Genomic DNA, 20,815 nt, shown 5'->3' with positions numbered 1-20,815 from the left:
TTCAAGTATTTATCCCTTTATTATTAAAAAAAGTAGCATCTGTCGGCGAGTGCAGTAATAATTGGTTATGTTACAATTGACTAAAATATTATGGGGATTTATATAATTGATGATATATATTTGATTAGAGTTTATTAATATGAAAACTTGTTCAGAATTATATTTAAACTTTATAGATAAACGCCAGTTTTTAAAATGAATTACAAGTTATCTACACTTAAACTGTTTAGTCGACTGTTTATCAAGTGAAGTGAAAAGTTAATGTGGTTTTCATTGCTTATTACAACAACAATTTCGGCAATAAAGGTTTATTATTCTTGCATTTTAAAAATCTGACTACTAGTATAATTTAAAGTATTTATTCTTTTATTATTAAAATAAAAATGATTCAAATTTATTCATAAAAGTATGCAATCATTTCATCAATGTTTTGTTATGACGTCACTTTAAACTATCGTCCGTAAACCGACTTTACAGACAACCAATTTTTGTTTCTGTTACTGTTGTAAATTATTTTGTATTCAGACGTGTAAGATCAGGCGTGTAAAACCGCTGCTTTTTATGAAGTCAAGCATTTTGTTTGAGAATAAATGTATCGCAGTCGGAATCCAAGAACAAGTCATTGCAAGTTGTTTGTACACCCTGTAGGGGCTAACGTTGCGCGAATTATTCCCATAATATTCTCATCTAATGTTTGTTTTACTCTGCTTGTTTGCGTGGGTGTAGACAGCGCGTTTAATTGGTCGATTATTTGTGAGATTTCAGCTGGTCTACACCTAATATTTAAGTTGGGGCCCACACTGTGGGGTGGTTTAAAGCCTCATGGGCGTAGCTGCCATAGAGTTCCCCGATGGTTAAACTTCCATCGAGACCGTCGTTAAAGATGGTAAAGATGCCATCGAGCTCTCAAGAATAGCCAGATGCCGGACTTATGTATCAGACGAGTCAAACTGGGTGATCCTTACAACGTTGCAGCCAGTAACCAACTGAAAGTTACGTCGTCTGGGACTCGCTTATATACCAGCGACCGTTTGAATATTTTGCTAGTCAAAACACGATCAATTTACATTAATGGGCGATTCAAAAAAACATTCAAAAAAGAAAGCACACTAAAAAAAAGCACAGTTTAAAAGTACATTAAAAAGGAAGAACATTAAAAAACTACGCACATTAAAAAGGAGGCACATTAAAATGAAAGCACATTTAACGAAATGACGCACATTTGGACGAAAATTCAAAAAACGAAGGCGCATTTGGAATCACACTGCAACGAGAACATATCCCTGCTACGAGAACATATCCCTGCTACGAGAACATATCCCTGCTACGAGAACATATCCCCGCTTATTTGAACGTTCGTGCACGTAGACATCCTTTTCGTTGAATGTGTGTCCTGTGTGTGTGCATTCCGTGTTCGATGTGCATTGCATGTTCATTGCGTGTCCTCACTGTCGGTTGTGTGAACATTGCGTGTCCATTTCGTGTTCGGTGTGTGCATTGCGATTTAATTGCATGTTTAGTGTGTGCATTGCATGTTCATTGCGTGTTCATTGAATGTATTGTGTGTTCTTTCCTTTTGTTGAATTTGTGCCATTTCGTGAATTTGCGTAGTCAAACTGCAGCCAGGTCATGATTGGCCTCGTAGTTTGGAAATGTCTGGTTTTTTTTAAGCCTGGTATTGAACATGAACCGTTTAAAATTATCGGTGAATACCACCTCTTGTTTCGCAGACGCTTGGCCCGCACACCTAACAATGTACACGAACTGGCCTCGTGATTGCGCGACGCATGGCCTATGCGTATTATTTCGTCCAGTAACTGTTTGAAATGTTCGTCGAATATCGATGAAAAATACCTCTTGGCTACTGGCGGATGTTTCTGACGACCTACTGTATGCGCCTGGCCACCTACTGGACAACGTTCCTGGACACTGCATGGACGTGACTGGCCATCAACTGGGCACAAATTGTCAACAACTTGAGGTGTCAGCCTAGCTGTACGTGCGTGTCTGACCAACCGCCTGGCTGATGTTTGTGGCCACCAACTGGACGACATAGCTGGTTAATCGACGCACATGGGGAAATGTGCTAAAACCGCATCTCAAGGCATGCCAAATACTAGCTTCGCATTCTAAGATAGTACCATGTTTTTTTTTGTATTTGTTGAATTTCTGCAAAAAAAATGTATTTTTAATTAAGCAGTTTTTTCTCGAACCTGGCATTTATTGGTAATTTTAAATAATTTATATTTTATTGCATCAAGCAAGGATCGAACCAAGGACAGAAATAAAACTAATAAATAATAATTTTAACACGTTATTATTAGATAATATTTTGCATTTCCTAATTTTTAGGTTAGTAATTACATATTTTCATTATGGCGGCCAAGATGGTGGGATTCCTTAGCAATAAATGATTACTGCTCTCTAGCGGGCACAAATTAAACTAATATGGTGGCAGCGCCCTCTAACTGACGTCGGCCTCCAGCTGACGGAAACCAGATGGCCGCCGTGACTTCATACCGACTGACATGATGTCTGTCTTGGCATAAGGACTGGGAGGCCAGTCTGCCGGTGGTTTCCGTGGAGGGATCCGTCGTCTTTTTAATCGATTTTCCTCGCCGGTTTTCAACCGCAGTCTCCATGATGATTTTTTAATCAAAATTTAGTTAAGTATTTTTTTTTTAATTTTAAAATTTTTCCCGATTTTTTAGCATAAAAATTACAGATTTTAAAGTTGGTAGACAGTTAAAAAATTTATATATAATTTATATATTTAAATAAGTACATCTTTTATTAATTTTAATTCTTTTCCACATTTTATAGCATAATATATACGGATTTTCAAGATTGCGGTCATAAAAAACAGTCCAATGTTCTAGAATCCAAGATAGCTGGTTTTACGTCATAATCTTTAATTGCGGAGGTTATTTCATTAAAATTTTATTAAATAATTTTCTTTATAAATTTTAAACTTTTTCCGTCAATATCAGATAATATTTACGGATTTTCAATATGTCGACCGTAACGGAAAGTGCAACGATGGCGCCCGAGGTCAAGGTCCTGATATCAGCGGCTCTGGGCGGCTTGCTTTTTGGGGTATCAAGCCGCTTTTAGTAATTGGCAAGCCAATCACTTTTTTTGGGAAAAAATGGGAAATTTTTCCTTAAAACAGCGGTTCATAGAAAATATTTCTCGGAATATGAGTAATTTTTATTTTTTTTTATTTTTGAGATATTTGACACCGAAATTGGCCACCGTGACGTCAGAAGTCGGTCGGTCACTGACCCCACCTCACACCTCAGCCGGAGGACAGCCGCAGGACTGGATATTACATACTTATATGTACAAATATTTTGAAACATAAGCGAGAAGCGACACTTACTTAGAAAACATGTATGAAAAAATTTCAAATAAGAATTCAGTATATGTCACACACGAGACTGCATATTGTGGCATCTCAGAGACTCAGACACTCAGACACTCTGACACTCTGACACTCTGACACTCTGACACTCTGACACTCTGACACTCTGACACTCTGACACTCTGACACTCTGACACTCTGACACTCTGACACTCTGACACTCTGACACTCTGACACTCTGACACTCTGACACTCTGACACTCTGACACTCTGACACTCTGACACTCAGAGACTCTTTTTTTTCAGCATACAACTTTGAAACCTGGCACGATCTGTTCGCTGGTTTTTAAACTCGTCAGTAATTCTTAAACTTTTAATGGAAATTTTGTAATGAAGTTTACAATTATTTTGGCCGCAAATTAAGATTTTAGAAAAATACATAGCTGCGTAAGTTTTGCAAACATGTTTATGTGTTTTTTATATAATTCATGCTTCTTTCAGAGACATATTTAAGTTTATGAGATAAAATTGAAGGTGAATATAATTCCTGGACCAATAAAATCAACATGGTAATTTAATTTTCAAAGTTTGGACCATTTAGGCGTTAAAGAGCAAAAAAATATTATTTTTTTAAATAAAACTGTTAAATGTGTGTGTTTTAACTTGACTTACAATGATGTGTTGCCTAATATATGATTTGTATTTATAGTTGTCAAACAATGTGCATAACTATAAGTTTTATATTTATTCACTTTATAACTATAGTTCTTTCTTTTTTCAGGTAGGAATTTGGTGCTGGTGTGCTCTACCAATAAACATTTGGGTAAGCTGCATTAAAATTACTAGCGTTGTTTTTTTAATTCTACTTTTTTTCTTCGAAATAAGACGTTATCCTGAATTATTGTAATTTATCTAGTATATACGGTACAATTCTCGGCCAAATCTATTTTTAATGTTATTTTTATGTTGATAAAACTATTAATATCTATATCCAATTTTTCTCTAAAATAATTTATAGCAAAGTATCCCTTTTTTCCTGTTCCTGAGGGATCAATTGTGATATCATTATCAAAGAAAGTACTTGGTGTCTTGCGATAAAGCGGACAGAAGCTTCAGTACTATCATGAATATCGTAAAAGTATGTATTTATTGTATTAATTTGAAATGTGATTTTTTTTCATATCAGTTTTTGTTTAAATTTGAGTGTGATTTGCGAGTGGTGGATATCCGTATATTAAAATAAGCACTCTTTATTACCACCTCTCTAAAGATTTTAATAATTTAACATCGTGTGCAGTTCTGTTTATAAACTTTCAGTTTATTGTGCAACAGTGAAGTTACGTTAATACATTCGAGTTAAAACGAAATTATTGGCTGTACAAAACAGCACAAATCGTTAAAAGTAAGCTAACATTCCTAACAAAATTGATTAAGGAAGTTCATAAAAATGGCACCTACGTAAATGTCTTGCCCACGGATCCAACTTGAAACTGATGTTGCAATGAAAACCTCTAAGCGACCCTCGCTGATAAGATAACCTTGATTCCTTAAATAAATTTATACACTTCCCAAATAATTTACTTCACTGAAGAGAAACCGGACTTACCTCGTTGTGATATATTTTTCTTTAAAATATTTACCCTGAAAGTTTATTTTGTACGTAAATAAATTTAGTGACAAACTCAAATGTTGGTTTGAGAAACTTTTTTGACGTGTCAACGTATAATAAATCGATGAACGCCGGCTGCACGCACGAAAAAAGTGTCCCACTACGGATGTCCCACTACGGATGTGTCCTTTTTGCTCATTGTACGCATGCGTGGCATCTCTCTTCATGCTCATTGGACGCATGCGTGGCATCTCTCTTCCACTCGATTGGAATAACCATCGATTTGACTTTTCAATCATATTTACGTCGTTTGAATTATTAATATTATGTAATTTAACTATCGTCCACCGATTTTCAGCACAATTGGTACAGTTATTTAAAAGTAATGTTGAAAATTCAAATACGTTTTGAACCAACAATGGTGTTTTACAGTTACACATAATAATTATTCAAATAACACCCAGGATCTTTTGCACAACGTTTTAAAACATATTGTAACACATTATAAATAAGTTTGGTGTATTTGGGATGCGTATTTGTTATCAAATCGTGTTATTAAAACGAAATAATACTATCCCCCTATCGTGAACAAAATTTTTATAAATATATATAACACCTGAAACTACAATTATTTTTAAGTATGGCCCCGTGGGCTTGCGGTTAGCGTAGCTAACTCATAAATCAAAGGTTATCGGTTGGAATCCTGGCAGCTCCGAATTTTTTTTTTTGTACTTGTAAAAATAAAAACTGCGCACGCAACATTTCAAAAGTAATAAATATATTTGAATTAATGAATGCAAATAAAAGTAAATTTATTAATTAAATTGCACATTTCATTTCACTCCTTTGTATCCATACAAAATAGTGATAATTCAATAAAAAATGATTCAATTTTATTCATAAAAGTATGCAGAGGTAGATTTTATCATACAAAAGATAGAAAAATTTAAAAAAAAAATTCTTCCTCAAAGAATAAAATATTTTTAAAGCCTAAATGGTTTGGTTGCAAAAACCTATTACGGCTCAGTCTCAGGCCGTATATGATATTTCCTTTTCTTCTAGATCAATCATTTCATCAATGTTTTGTTATGACGTTGTCACGTTAAACTATCGTCCGTAAACCGACTTTACAGACAACCAATTTTTTTATGTTAATTTGAGGTTTGTTGGTTATTTAAAATATTTGTTGTGTCACTTCACACATGTGACGGACTAATTTTGCACAAAGTTATATGTTGTAGCTATAATTACATTTTTTTTAGAGACCGAATTCTAGCGTTTTATTTTAGTGTTATTACAATTCAACCCAAGCTAAATTTATTACAAACTCTCTCAAAATTATAAAATTATATATCTGTGCCATGGTAGCATTTTAATGTTTGTAAATTAGTCAATGCATCATTAAAAATCAAATAAATTTAAAAAATATTACCCGTCAGTGTTACAGTCTTTGTAGGTACCTGCTAAGTTTTGAAACACGTTTTAACAGGATTCATGAAATTATCACGAAGGCAGAAATTTAACTACTGACAATGACAATATTAACACCTCTTCTAGTAAATATTTTTTTTCGATTCCAAAATTTAGAACCTTTCGTGATAACTAAAGTGCTCATTAATCGCAAACATGATCAAAAAAGATTCTACTGAATGCAAGTTGATTATGTTTGGTTTTAAGCAACCACGTGAAATTAATGTGTTAAAAATATTAGGAATATGTCTTGTTTTATATGTTCAGAAGTTACTCCCGATCAAACATATTTTTTTAACTGATCGTATGAAGGTTAAATTAATAATAAACTTAAATAATGTACCTTATTGTGGAGGGACTTTTGTAGTTATTATTAACAGATTTTTTCTATGTCGTCTGATAACCAGCGTGCGTAAAATAGTAACTGAAAATACAAAAATGAATACCAAAAATCTATTTCTTTTCGAATAGATTTGTACTTTACACGAAATTATATTATATTATAGAGATTTAAGTCACAACTTGACTGTCGATTGAAGGTGTTTTAAGGAGGATCAGATCCATGAGAATACTTGGTTTTCTAACTGCTGATTGGCGTGGACGAAGGGGCGATCTACCATTACCACGGCAGAATCATTAGTCTCGAGATCACGCCTGTTGACTCACCAAACTTCCACCGAATGTAAACATCGTGATAATCAGTGCGAGGAGGAATTGGTGTGCATTCGAATCATTGAACGTGTGTGTGTTTGAATCTCATGTTCACCATCCGGTTCGTATTTGTACATGTGCTGTTAACAGTGAAACAGGCTGTATACAAACAATTTCTATTGATTGTCAAATTATGCGTTAAGGGTATTTAGTGTATGAAATTTCATACAATTTATTTAAACTTTGTGATCAACTTTTACTAGTAATCAATTTTTTTTATTTGAAAAAATTCTATATAAGCTGTAGTCAACTATTTTTCCGTCGTAAAAATTTATTTATTCTTAAAATACTTAGACAGGTTGAATTAAATCATAAAAAAAGTCAAACTTAGCAATAAACAAATAAATAAACGCAAATTAAGGTTCGGAGAAGTAATTTAGTCGGTGTGATTCATTCTACGGAATTTCATGTGTGTCCTGGTTACCTAAAGTATAGCTAACCTCAGTTTTTATCGCCTTTTGGAAATATTGTAGTTTTTTTAATAATATTTGTTTATTATCGCGAAGGACGGACGCTCTGCAAAGAAAGGCTTATCCCAATTGAAAATCAACTCTTAAAGTTCAGGTATGGATATTTTCATTGAAAATGCATAAATGATATATTATCTAAGTGGTTTTACGTTAGTATCTGTTGTTGAGTACTAAGCATTAGCCTGTGGCAGCCTTGGGGAAGTACCTGATATTTCATGCAGTCTCATAAAATGTTTAACATTTACAAAAAGCTGGGTTCTGTGCTCTGGCAGGCTGTAGAATGTAGTTTATGAACGGTATTGCAAGCTGTGGCTTGGTGTTTGAATATCTCTAATTGTTTGCTTTATATAACCCCTAAATTAAATAGCAATATTACATTAATAAGGTTGTGATTTTAAAAATGCAATTATTATCACTAAAGTAAAATAAATTATCATAGGTTTTATTCAAATTTCTGAATATTAGCTTATTTTATATATTATTGATCAAATTGTTGGCAGAGGCCCAACTAATCACCGCTAATTAACATGCAGAATTCCGGCTAAAATATGTTTTCGTCTCTACCCTAATTCGTATGTATAACATTTTAGGACCACTTTGTTTATTGCCTTGTATTTAAATTAACTTAAAAATTATTTTGTCATTAAATATTAATACCAAATTTAATTAATGTTGAATAATTTATAATATATTTGATGTGTACTAGTGTTTGAAAGTCATAGGACGGAGTGTGTATGAATTATAGTAACGAAAGTTGACTATATCGCTTCTCCTATGTCACATAAATGTATCTCAAATAACTCCGTCTCTTTAATTCGTTTAAAGGTTATACTTCAAAAGCGCTATGTGCACATGTCCTAAATGCCAGGGTTATTAAAAGAGGTTTAAAATTTAAACGCCTTTTGAATTAAATAATCAATTAGTCAGAATTTAAGAGTGATTAGATTAAGTGTAATATACTTTAATTTACGAGATGTTCTTCTTTCTCAGGAATTTTGGGAACTGCACTTAAAGTTGAAGTTACGAAAATATGATTTTCTTTGTATATTTTCAAACAAGCGCACACCTAATGTTACTACAGACCAGTAAGCGGGCTGGACTAAGCTTGTTAGAAGTACAACACTGTTTAATTAGGTGAATATATTATTTAAACTTTACAAATAAAATACTAAATATTGATCATTTCTGGTCTGCTATTATTAACAGTTTTAAATATTGTCTTTGTACTGCTGACTGTAATACGCTTTTTCATTATATGTCAAGAATCATATTGATCTGGTCCTACTGGTTAAAATCTATGCTACAGTCAAATTTATCTGTAAAATGATAAATGAATGTTACATGAATAGTGAATATTGTGCCGTTCACTACTATGTTGAACGTAAATATAAACAAAATTACTCCTATGCATATCTGATTCCATAGTTAACAGTCCTGAATATAAACAATATGTTATGTGGCTCCCCCCTTGTCAAAAGCAATGTGATGTGTTTCTTCATTTTGATAAGCAACGTTATTTGGCTCCCCTCTTTTCAAAAGCAATGCAATATGGCATCCCCCTTTTAAAAAGCAATGTAATGTGGTTTCACCCTTTTCATACGCAATTTAATGTGACTCTCCCTTTTTCAAAAGCAACGTGATGTGGCTCCCCCTTTTTAAAAGCGATATAATGTGGCTATCCCATTTTCAAAGTCAACGTGATGTGACTCCCTATTTTCAAAAACGGGGTGGCACACCTTTTTACACTCTACTATAGCGTCTCCTCGTCATAATGGTTATACTCAAATGTATCAAAAAAATTATGAGTAACACACTTTTTTGACCTTTTACTTTCATTAACTTTCCAAAACTTTAGGCAGAAACGTCTAAGATAAATCGCAGGTATCAAAAAAAATTAATTTCACCAAAAATTATTAAAAATAACTTTTAGTAAATGCCTTATGTTTGATCAAACGTACAGCATTTTATGCATAGGGGCTGAGCTGGTGTAATTTTATAAACATTATCAACAACTCAATATACTGGAAAAACTAAAACCCTCATAATAAAATAGTTTTATAACAATTATTAATCTTACGCGTGTAAGAAAATAGTTTTGCTCTAAAAAGATATCAAAATAATATACTACATTTCTTAACTATTATACAACGTTTTTGAAAAAAAATGCTATAAGCGATATTTGCAATCAAATTTTTGGCAAATAATAAAACATCATCTTAAGCATCCTGTAAAAAATCTCTCAGAACAAAGTCGATGTTTATTCACAAATGACCATTTATCAACTATTTGTTAACTTGCACAAAAAGTCTGTCTTTCTCCAACACTTGGAAAGCGGGGGGGGGGGGGGGGAATACAAAATTATTTACAGCCGAGTTAAGTACATTTTAGTTAAGTTACGGTGCGTGCTCGCGTTAAACTAATAGCACAAGTTCACTCGTATCTTTCTTCCGATGTCTCTGGGTGAAACATGACGTAACGAGTATGAATCTGGAGCGGGCGGTGGCAATGCTGAGACTTCTTGGATGTCCTGCTGGTCGGCGGTTACCTCCCGGCCCTGGACAGGCCTCGAGACCCGAGCGCACAGGCGAGGTCAGGCTGTAGCGCGCTACACTTCAAACCCACTCGTAACAAAGCGCTGACACCGTTTATCACTGCAATCTGGCGCGCCATTAACACCTTCGATTCACAGTCCTAGACTTACTACATTGCACGCACGCCCGATCCGGCGTCTCTTCTGGCGCGCGTCACTAGCTCGCACAAACAAGTCCGCTCGGCCAGGCTGCCGGCTGCTAGTTCCCCACCACTCCACCGCCAGAGCCTAGCGCTGTGGAGTGACACGTCCGCTCGGCCAGGCTGCCGGCTGCTAGTTCCCCACCCCTCCACCGCCAGAGCCTAGCGCTGCGGAGTGACACGTCCGCTTGGCCAGGCTGCCGGCTGCTAGTTCCCCACCCCTCCACCGCCAGAGCCTAGCGCTGCGGAGTGACACGTCCGCTCGGCCAGGCTGCCGGCTGCTAGTTCCCCACCCCTCCACCGCCAGAGCCTAGCGCTGCGGAGTGACACGTCCGCTCGGCCAGGCTGCCGGCTGCTAGTTCCCCACCCCTCCACCGCCAGAGCCTAGCGCTGCGGAGTGACACGTCCGCTCGGCCAGGCTGCCGGCTGCTAGTTCCCCACCCCTCCACCGCCAGAGCCTAGCGCTGCGGAGTGACACGTCCGCTCGGCCAGGCTGCCGGCTGCTAGTTCCCCACCCCTACACCGCCAGAGCCTAGCGCTGCGGAGTGACACGTCCGCTCGGCCAGGCTGCCTGCTGCTAGTTCCCAGCCCCTCCACCGCCAGAGCCTAGTGCTGTGGAGTGACACGTCCGCTCGGCCAGGCTGCCTGCTGCTAGTTCCCCGCCCCTCCACCGCCAGAGCCTAGCGCTGCGGAGTGACACGTCCTCTCGGCCAGGCTGCCGGCTGCTAGTTCCCCGCCCCTCCACCGCCAGAGCCTAGCGCTGCGGAGTGACACGTCCGCTCGGCCAGGCTGCCGGCTGCTAGTTCCCCGCCCCTCCACCGCCATGGCCTAGCGCTGCGGAGTGACATGTCCGCTCGGCCAGGCTGCCGGCTGCTAGTTCCCCACCCCTCCACCGCCAGAGCCTAGCTCTGCGGAGTGACACGTCCGCTCGGCCAGGCTGCCGGCTGCTAGTTCCCCACCCCTCCACCGCCAGAGCCTAGCGCTGCGGAGTGACACGTCCGCTCGGCCAGGCTGCCGGCTGCTAGTTCCCCACCCCTCCACCGCCAGAGCCTAGCGCTGCGGAGTGACACGTCCGCTCGGCCAGGCTGCCGGCTGCTAGTTCCCCACCCCTCCACCGCCAGAGCCTAGCGCTGCGGAGTGACACGTCCGCTCGGCCAGGCTGCCGGCTGCTAGTTCCCCGCCCCTCCACCGCCAGAGCCTAGCGCTGCGGAGTGACACGTCCGCTCGGCCAGGCTGCCGGCTGCTAGTTCCCCGCCCCTCCACCGCCAGAGCCTAGCGCTGCGGAGTGACACGTCCGCTCGGCCAGGCTGCCGGCTGAAAGTTCCCCACCCCTCCACCGCCAGAGCCTAGCTCTACGGAGTGACACGTCCGCTCGGCCAGGCTGCCGGCTGCTAGTTCCCCGCCCCTCCACCGCCAGAGCCTAGCGCTGCGGAGTGACACGTCCGCTCGGCCAGGCTGCCGGCTGCTAGTTCCCCGCCCCTCCACCGCCAGAGCCTAGCGCTGCGGAGTGACACGTCCGCTCGGCCAGGCTGCCGGCTGCTAGTTCCCAGCCCCTCCACCGCCAGAGCCTAGTGCTGTGGAGTGACACGTCCGCTCGGCCAGGCTGCCTGCTGCTAGTTCCCCACCCCTCCACCGCCAGAGCCTAGCGCTGTGGAGTGACACGTCCGCTCGGCCAGGCTGCCGGCTGCTAGTTCCCCACCCCTCCACCGCCAGAGCCTAGCGCTGCGGAGTGACACGTCCGCACGGCCAGGCTGCCGGCTGCTAGTTCCCCGCCCCTCCACCGCCAGAGCCTAGCGCTGCGGAGTGACACGTCCGCTCGGCCAGGCTGCCGGCTGCTAGTTCCCCGCCCCTCCACCGCCAGAGCCTAGCGCTGCGGAGTGACACGTCCGCTCGGCCAGGCTGCCGGCTGCTAGTTCCCCGCCCCTCCACCGCCAGAGCCTAGCGCTGCGGAGTGACACGTCCGCTCGGCCAGGCTGCCGGCTGCTAGTTCCCCACCCCTCCACCGCCAGAGCCTAGCGCTGCGGAGTGACACGTCCGCTCGGCCAGGCTGCCGGCTGCTAGTTCCCCACCCCTCCACCGCCAGAGCCTAGCGCTGCGGAGTGACACGTCACTATTACCTCACTAATACATTTATATACAAACACGTATACTAATAAAAATTATTATTATTTACAAAAAAATAAACTGTGCCTAAAATTGTATAAATACATACACATAAATTACTATACTTTAATATAAAACTTGCTAGATCGTTCAAGAAATCCTCTTGCCAACTTGTACAAAAAATACAAAGGAAACGTAACTGTAAAATGTAAAAAAAAAATTGAATCAAAATAATACTCACAAAACAAATTTATATGAATATTATATGATATACAATATAAAAGTTTATACTATTTACAGAAAAATACTTTAAAAAAAATAATTAGAGAGTGAACTAGTCGACGCTAGTGACATTTATTTCCCCAACAGTAAATCCTAACTTTCCGAGACTACTAATTTTGTTCCCGAACAACCAAACGTACTTGAATTAACCCCACCTTTTTGGCTTCAGTCTATGGGTGCTTTCGTACAGATTCATCAATTACGCACTCGGAATGGCTTCCCTCACCGGAAAGGGAAAGTAATAGCTTTAATTGCTTGCCGGCAAGAGCCTTCTCGGATTTCGTGTCATTCCGTTTCGTAATGACGACTGAGCTGGTGTCTAGCCGCTAACTTGAGTAATGGGGTTTATCATCACTGTGTTAACACCGTCCAATTTCTCTGATGAGCAATGCGTTTTAAATGTTCTCAGCTTGTGCTAACTGGAGTCTATGTTCTATTAGATTTTTTTGCACTTAAAAAAAATACTCACACATTTTTACTTGCTATAAACATATAACATAATAATTACAGCCGATTATTATTTATTTTTATTGTATGTTTGTTTCAGGAATCTTTATTTTCTAAATTGCAAGATCAATTTAAATCATTGAAATAAAATTTTTTTTTTGGTTAATTTTGTTTCATATTTAAAGGTACTTCAGAAATACTAAATTTTATATTTCAAGTTATTTATACATGCAAAATGTAGATTCTAAAATGCTAAAACTTAGCGATTGAAGTTAACACTGGAAAACGCAAAATGTTCGTTTTTGAAAATTTTATTTATATACTCAAATCCAAAAATTATCGTCGCGCCATAATTTTTTTTTGTGGTATTCAATAAATATTTTATAATGTCTAGCAAATATTTTCATTAGTAGGTTTTGTATATATATAGTTCACACTGTATTGCTAGAACGTGATACTTCATACATTATATTTTTTAAGTTTTATACGTGACTTCGTCCACGTAAAATAATGTGCTGTTTTGTTATATCTTTGAGTGTATGATTTAGTGTGTGTTGGTGTGTGAATGTGTGTTGGCAATATTTTTCTACGCATAAGAATGTTCTTGGTTTTGCTTTACGTTTCTAAACTTAATTTTATATATACTTTTTTTATTAATTTTAACATTTTTAAAACCGTTTATAAGGTCTTCCATTTAATTTTTTTTTATTCATATAAACTTGTTTACATAAAAACTACATATCTTAAACTAACTTATTTTTTACAAATTTCAGAAATTTCGAGTTATTAGTAAAATCTAATATTTTCATCCATAGGTACCATAACCCCGCTCTTAACTGCTTCAGGATTTAAATTTTATAAGATAAAAAACCTTCTACTGGATGCTCACTTTCTATAAGGAATGTTACTTACCAAATTTCAAGTTTTCCTAGAACCAATGATTGAGACTATGTTTTGAAATGTCACTATATCCATTTATAATTTAAGACACAGAAGTATAAACAAAAATAATCTTTAAGCTGTCTAAATTAAATAAAATAACGCTATGTGAAACATATGTAGGTTATTCGAGCTAAGTTTCTTAATTTTCATATGGTCTTTGTTGAAGAGATGATGAAATGTTATCAATAAAAATTAACTACCCTTTAATCATCTTAGCTGCTTAAATCATTTTCGCCATTAGCGGGTTTGTATGTTCAGTATTCATGTACAATATCTTCACTTTTTTCATTTTCATGTGTTTTTTATTAAAAAATCATAGATTTTCTTTATAAATTGTATAAGTTAAAAAATATTTTTAAAAATTGTAACTCATTGTGTGTTATCTTTGGTCAGTATTTTACCTGTTATATGATTCGATTTTTATATATGATATATTATTATAAAACCAATCTTCCTTCCTTTTCAACCCCTTAGCGATATACGTTTTGCAAAATGGAGAAAACTTTGGAAGGTTTATATCGCGGTCATGACGCCGGCGCGGTGTGACTTCACTCAAAGCGCGGAACAGCAGCGAGTCAGAACCCTCTGTGGCACACTAGGTAGCACAGGGCACACTTTATTATACATAAAAATTGTATTATGCAACTTGTATGATTTTCAGAATCATTTCCAATGAAGATCTTTTTATTTTCTCGGGAAAATTTGTATAAGAACCTTAGATTACGGTTAGTTTTATCCAAAAACATTTTTAAAAAAGTACTGTAATAATGAAGGCTGTATTTAACAGGTAATAATGTAATCAAAAATATTAATAATTTAGAAGTATGTAATAAATAAAAAATAAAAAATAAATTTAAAAGTAATAAATAACATTAAAAGCTAAACAATATTATTGACCATTCAAAGGCTCTTTATTGTTTATTAAGTAATTATTTCTCGACATGCGACTACACTGTCGATCTTTCCCAGGAATCGTTCACAACATGTCTAGGTAAGTAGGAGGAGAGAAGGGGTTCTGGGACAAATGTAAACATTGATTAAGCAAAGTTGGCGGCCCCCAGAAGTCGCCGTCTGCTGGGGGCCGCCATCTTATCGGCCTGGGAAAGTGTAAACATTGATTATGTAACCCTGACAACCAAACAGTGTCTGCTGGAGGCCTTCATTGTTGTTGACATATATCACCTTAGTTCTACCTTTGGTTGCCAGAGCGCGCCACCATCGCTTCGAAGGCAGGAGTTGTGCAAAAAAGCTGGGCGGCTGGGGTTTGATCCGGGGGATGCAAGAACGTCGAGGTTAGAAAGCAGACACCTTACAACCATGAGACCAGTTGAAGAGTAGATAAATAAATAAGGAATATATGCTTACATTCTAAAAAAACACCTCGAGAATGCTTAAAACAAATGCTGCCATACTAGTTATGTTTAAAAAAAACACTCCAAGTATGCTTAAAACAAAAGCTGCCATACTGCTATGTCTAAATCCCAAAAGATAAAGTATGCTTAAAACAAATGCCACCATAGTAGTTATGTTTAAAAAAACCACCCCAAGTATGCTTAAAACAAATGCCACCATACTGCTATGTCTAAATACAGCTCTCAGGGAGCACCAAGCCGCCATCTTTAACATCACAGAGGAGAGCGTCATCCAGGTGTTGTCCACTGAGACTCCACGCACTAAATGCGAAATTAAAATTCCATACATCATATATATACAAAAAATAGCATAACAATATTTTAATGTGTTTATTAAAAAATAGTAAAAGTTCAAAGACTATTAATTTACCTTCATCTGCATCAATTAAGTTAAGCATAAGTGCATTAAATATAATTTTAAAATAAGCATTATACAAATGCAGTGTAGGAAATTCTCTGGGCTGGAAGCCTGCTCGCGCGCCGTGACCAGCTTTGTGAAACCATTGTTTACCTGCTGAGTGACAGTGAAAGTGTTTACCGCAGCGAGCGCAAGGTCAGGCCATCGCCTACCGCAGTCGCTGTGCACAGTAAATGAGCAAGCATTAGGAACATACAGAGTGGAAAAAGAAATAATTTAGACCATGCAAGGGTAAAAAAGAATGTTAGTTTTATTAATATTACTGTTCCTTAAGTATGTAATATCCACGCCACTCAGCTGTGGTTGGAAGTTGTCTCCAGGGACACGTCCCCGAAGGGCCCGCCAACACCACAGCTCCGTTGGGAAGTCCCATGGAGGATGGTGGATTTGGGTCTCCCTCAACCACCTCCTCCGTGAAGAATAGTTCCGCTATGTGTGGTGGTTTATGTCTCTCCAATACCTCGAGCATGGACATCTCCATCATGTTGGGGAGACCTGCAGAACATTATATAGTTCAAACAAATGCTATCGCTACAACTCAAAACAGACAATCTAACTTGAAAATAAAATTCATTAAGTCCATTCTAGCTTTAAAAGCAATCTAACCTGAAAATATATTACGTTAACCCTAGTTAGCATTTGTAAAAGAGAAAATAAATACGTTAGCTTAAGTTATCAATTGTAAAAGAGAAATTAAATTATGTTAAGACCATACTAGCTTTAAATGCAATCTTACCTGGAAAAAATGACGTCAAGTCCATTCTAGCCTGTAAATAAATTACGTTAATTCTAGATAGTATTTGTAAAAGAGAAAATAAATTATGTTAAGACCATTCTAACATGAAAATAAATTATGTAAGCTCAAGTTAGCAATTGTAAAAGAGAAAATAAATTACATTAAGACCATTCTAACCTCAAAATAAATTACGTTAAGTCCATTCTAACCTAAAAGCAATTAAACCTGAAAATAATAAATATATATTAAGTCCATTCTAACCTGAAAATAAATTACATTAACCTTTGTAAAAGAGAAAATAAATTACGATAAGACCATTCTAACTTAAAAGCAATTTAGCCTGAAAATTAAATTAAGTTAACTTTTGTAAAAGCAATCTAACCTGAACAAATATACAGTGACCGGGGGAAAAAAAACTTACCAATAGGTTTTTCTCCACGTGCAGTGGCACGGGTCGGAACTCAACCGAAGGGCGGGAGGACCAGAGAGCACTAGTGTTTTCCTACAACCACCCCTTGGGAGCCAGTCGGGGATGATAGCACGAAGATAAGCACTGCTGAACATAACAAGGGAATGATTAATCGTGGTCAGGGGAAAGGCGTAGGTCCTTATGTCCCCAAGGCAGAGTGCTGACACGGTCTTCAGAAAGCCAATGCTTATCATCTCCTGAAGACAATGCGACCTTAATCACATGCTCCATAAACAAAGTGTGACCTCGCGATCGGAAATGGTATTGGGTCACGAGAATCTGTGAATTTATAAGCAAGCAATCCAGGTATTGAGGAAACAGGAGTGAACGCAGTAGGCTGGCCTAGATTCCCTTGGCCTTACACATAGAAGAGCCATCCTCCATCTTAAATGCGTAAAGATTCGGGCGCAGACTAACAAACTCCATAATGATCATGCCAGCGGTCTCATCCTTCATCACCCCTGTTACACCCATTTTGACTAAGGGGAAGCGTTGCTCATTACCTGGCGCATAATTGGAAGTGTCAAAACATGAAGCTATATTGGAGCGAATCAAATCATAAATATTGTCACACACAACATGGTAAATTAAAGAGTATATCCGAGTACAAGAGATGCCAAGACTGTGGAGGGAATTACTTTTGCACATAATTATAATGTAAATCGTAAAGAACCAATTTTGATAAACCTATAATGGCGACACCTGTGTACAAAGTTTATCAAAGGTAATCGACCCTTTCTGTAACTCTATGAGGATTGCTGTATGGCTGTCTTCAGTCATATATGTCGAAACAAATGCTTTATTTAGATCATGTCATACTGAACATATATGCTAAATATATTTTGGCTAAGCGAGTGTGAATGGAGAGGAATGCGATTAATCAGGAGATGTTCAAGTCTGTTAATTCGCATTTGGATCAGCTTGAACAAGCCTTGTCGCTCGTGCAACCTATCCTGCAACATAATGTTATTCTGAAACAAGAGTCTTCAGAAGTGAAACCAGATCTGGTAATGAGTGATAGTGATGATTCTAACAATACTGTACATTGTGGTGTTATGAGCGATTCTTTGGGTTAAGTACAGACTTACTTATGGAGCTACAACCTTCGCTCGGGTGACGGGACCTATGGTTTCCATAAACGCAACAAATATTGGTTCTTAGGCGATACGGAAGTTTTTTTCACGATAATAAAACTAATTCGCGTCAATGATGAATTTATACAGCCTGCATCTGGCTTATTCGAATTATTGTTCTGCCGAGAGCCGCACACCTACTCAGAGTCCGCCTTAAAACAATACGGACATTTACTAGATATTACAAATGCTTAATATATAAGAAATGATCCTAGGACGAAATGTTACAAAAGTGAAACGCATGCAAAGTTTGATATCATTAGGGGATTGTTTCCGAATATTGGCTTACCTCAATGAGGAAGTGGTTTGTTTCAGAAAACATTGGATTTGCAACGCACAAAGCAATTTGTTTATTGGGATAATCCGAACCAGATTGTTGCTCGCCTCATATTACTAATAGCCTCGCAAGCTGCTGGCCATACCGGACAAAGCAACGAGGTGATATCTATTCTTGAAGAGTTGAAGGAAGCGGGATGTATTGCGAAATGAGTGTCGCACAACGTGGGATTGCTATTGAACTTCATCGCGGAGTTTGTAGAATTTTTTCTCGTAGACCTGTGTTGACCTATGAACTTCGTGATTTATTACAGGTTGATTTAGTGGAGATGATTCCGTACAGTATGATAAATAGTGGTTTCAAGTATATCCTTACTGCTATAGATGTTTATAGCAAATGTGGTTATGAGTTTCCAGTTAAACAAAAGGCAGGAATGTTAGTCACCGCAGCCATGGAATGTATTTTAAAAGAGGCAGGATGTCTTAAGAATATTCAAAGTGATGCTGGAGTGGAATTTTACAATAGGTCCTTTCTAGCCTTAATGCATAAGTATGCAATTAATCATTATTCCAGTTATAGCAACGTGATGGCGTCTGTTCTAGAATGTTTTAATAGAACATTAAAGGATATGTTTTACCGTGAGTTCTCGGCACAAGGAAGCTATAAGTGGCTTACACTTTTACCAGAAATACTTCGTGTCTACAATAATAGATTCCACCGCACTATAGGCATGGCTCCGAACGATGTGAGGGATAACTCTTTGCTACAAACAGTTTACATATGTGTTAAGAAAGTGGATCCTAGGTGGCCAAAGACTCATGTGGGTTCCTAAGTACGCATTTAAAAACACAAGACGATGTTTGAGAAAGGTTTTTAACCTAGGTGGTCACATGAGGTTATCAGAGTAGTCAGAGTTACGCATAGTTTTCCATGTGTGTTTCATTTGAGTGATTTGAATGGTAATGAAATTAAAGGCTGCTTTAATGGTCCTGAGATTCAAGTAACTGTGTACTCTAACAATTATTTAGTACATAAAATTCAAAGAAAGTCTGGCGGTTGTTTCCTAGTGTCGTGGAAGTGGTTTCCTTTGTCGGTAAAGATGTGGATTAATGCCGGTGATATTCAACGTTAATTCCAATACTTGTGTGACGTCTCTTGATGACCCTGCGGTAGCCGGTGACAATAACAGATTTCTCATCCATCCCCCTCTGACGCTGGTTCTGCCTTGCTGTCGCTACAGTAAACACTTTCCCTCCCACCCACTGACCCGGTCTCGTGGCAGGCGGATGTCAACAAGCCTGCAGATGCGACGCTGGTCACGGTGCGCGAGCAGACTTTCCAGCCCAGAGACTCTCCTACACAGCGTTTGTAAAATGCTTATTTAATATTATATTTAATATATATTTATTTTACTTGAAGATAGATTGTATTATTTTTCTGACTTAATGGACAAGCTTCCTGCTCAGTTACTTTCCTACACGAAATTTGTTTAATGCTTATTTAAATATTATATATAATGCACATATGCTTATTTTACTTGATGTAGTGGAAGGGAAATTAATAGTCTTTGAACATTGGCAGTGTTTGTTTTAAGCATACTTTATCTTTTGGGATTTAGACGTAGCAGTATGGCAGCATTTGTTTTAAGCATAATCGAGGTGTTTTTTTGAGAATGTAAGCATATATTCCTTATTTATTTATCTACTCCTCAACTGGTCTCGTCGTCTGGTTGGTAAGCTGTCTGCTTTCTAACCTCGATGTTATTGCGTCCCCCAGATCAAACCCCAGCCGCCCAGCTTTTTTTGTACAAAACTCCTGCCTTCTAAGCGACGGTGGTGCGCTCTGGCAACCAAAGGTAGAACTAAGGTGATGGATGTCAACAACAATGGCGGCCTCCAGCAGACACTGTTTGGTTGTCAGGGTTACATAATCAATATTTACACTTTCCCTGGCTGGCAAGATGGCGGCCCCCAGCCTACGGCGACTCCTGGGGCCGCCATCTTTGCTTGATCAATGTTTACATTTTCCCAGAACCCTTTCGCTCCTCCTACTTAGGTACTTGCTTAGCTCCAATAATCGGGTTTATCTGTGGTATCAGATATGTGTAATTGAATATGTGTGAATTACTGGTATATATATTTATATATATGATTTATTGTAAGAAAATGTATTGGTATATATATTTAATTTATTTGGGTCTTCGTTAGTTTTTACATACATATTTAGGTTACTAAATATATTT

At 38.4% G+C, this 20,815-nt stretch overlaps 1 protein-coding gene across 1 annotated transcript in view; it reads left to right on the top strand.

Moving 5' to 3' along the window:
- Positions 1 to 20,815, top strand: part of LOC134534403 (SH2 domain-containing protein 5-like) — a 1,262,753-nt gene that overhangs the window by 1,048,641 nt on the left and 193,297 nt on the right. The window lies entirely within an intron of this gene.

Source organism: Bacillus rossius, chromosome 7, assembly GCF_032445375.1.
Source record: "Bacillus rossius redtenbacheri isolate Brsri chromosome 7, Brsri_v3, whole genome shotgun sequence".
NCBI lineage: Eukaryota > Metazoa > Arthropoda > Insecta > Phasmatodea > Bacillidae > Bacillus > Bacillus rossius.
The sequence above is the reverse complement of the archived record's forward strand: the minus strand, read 5'-3'. Positions and strand labels throughout refer to the sequence as shown.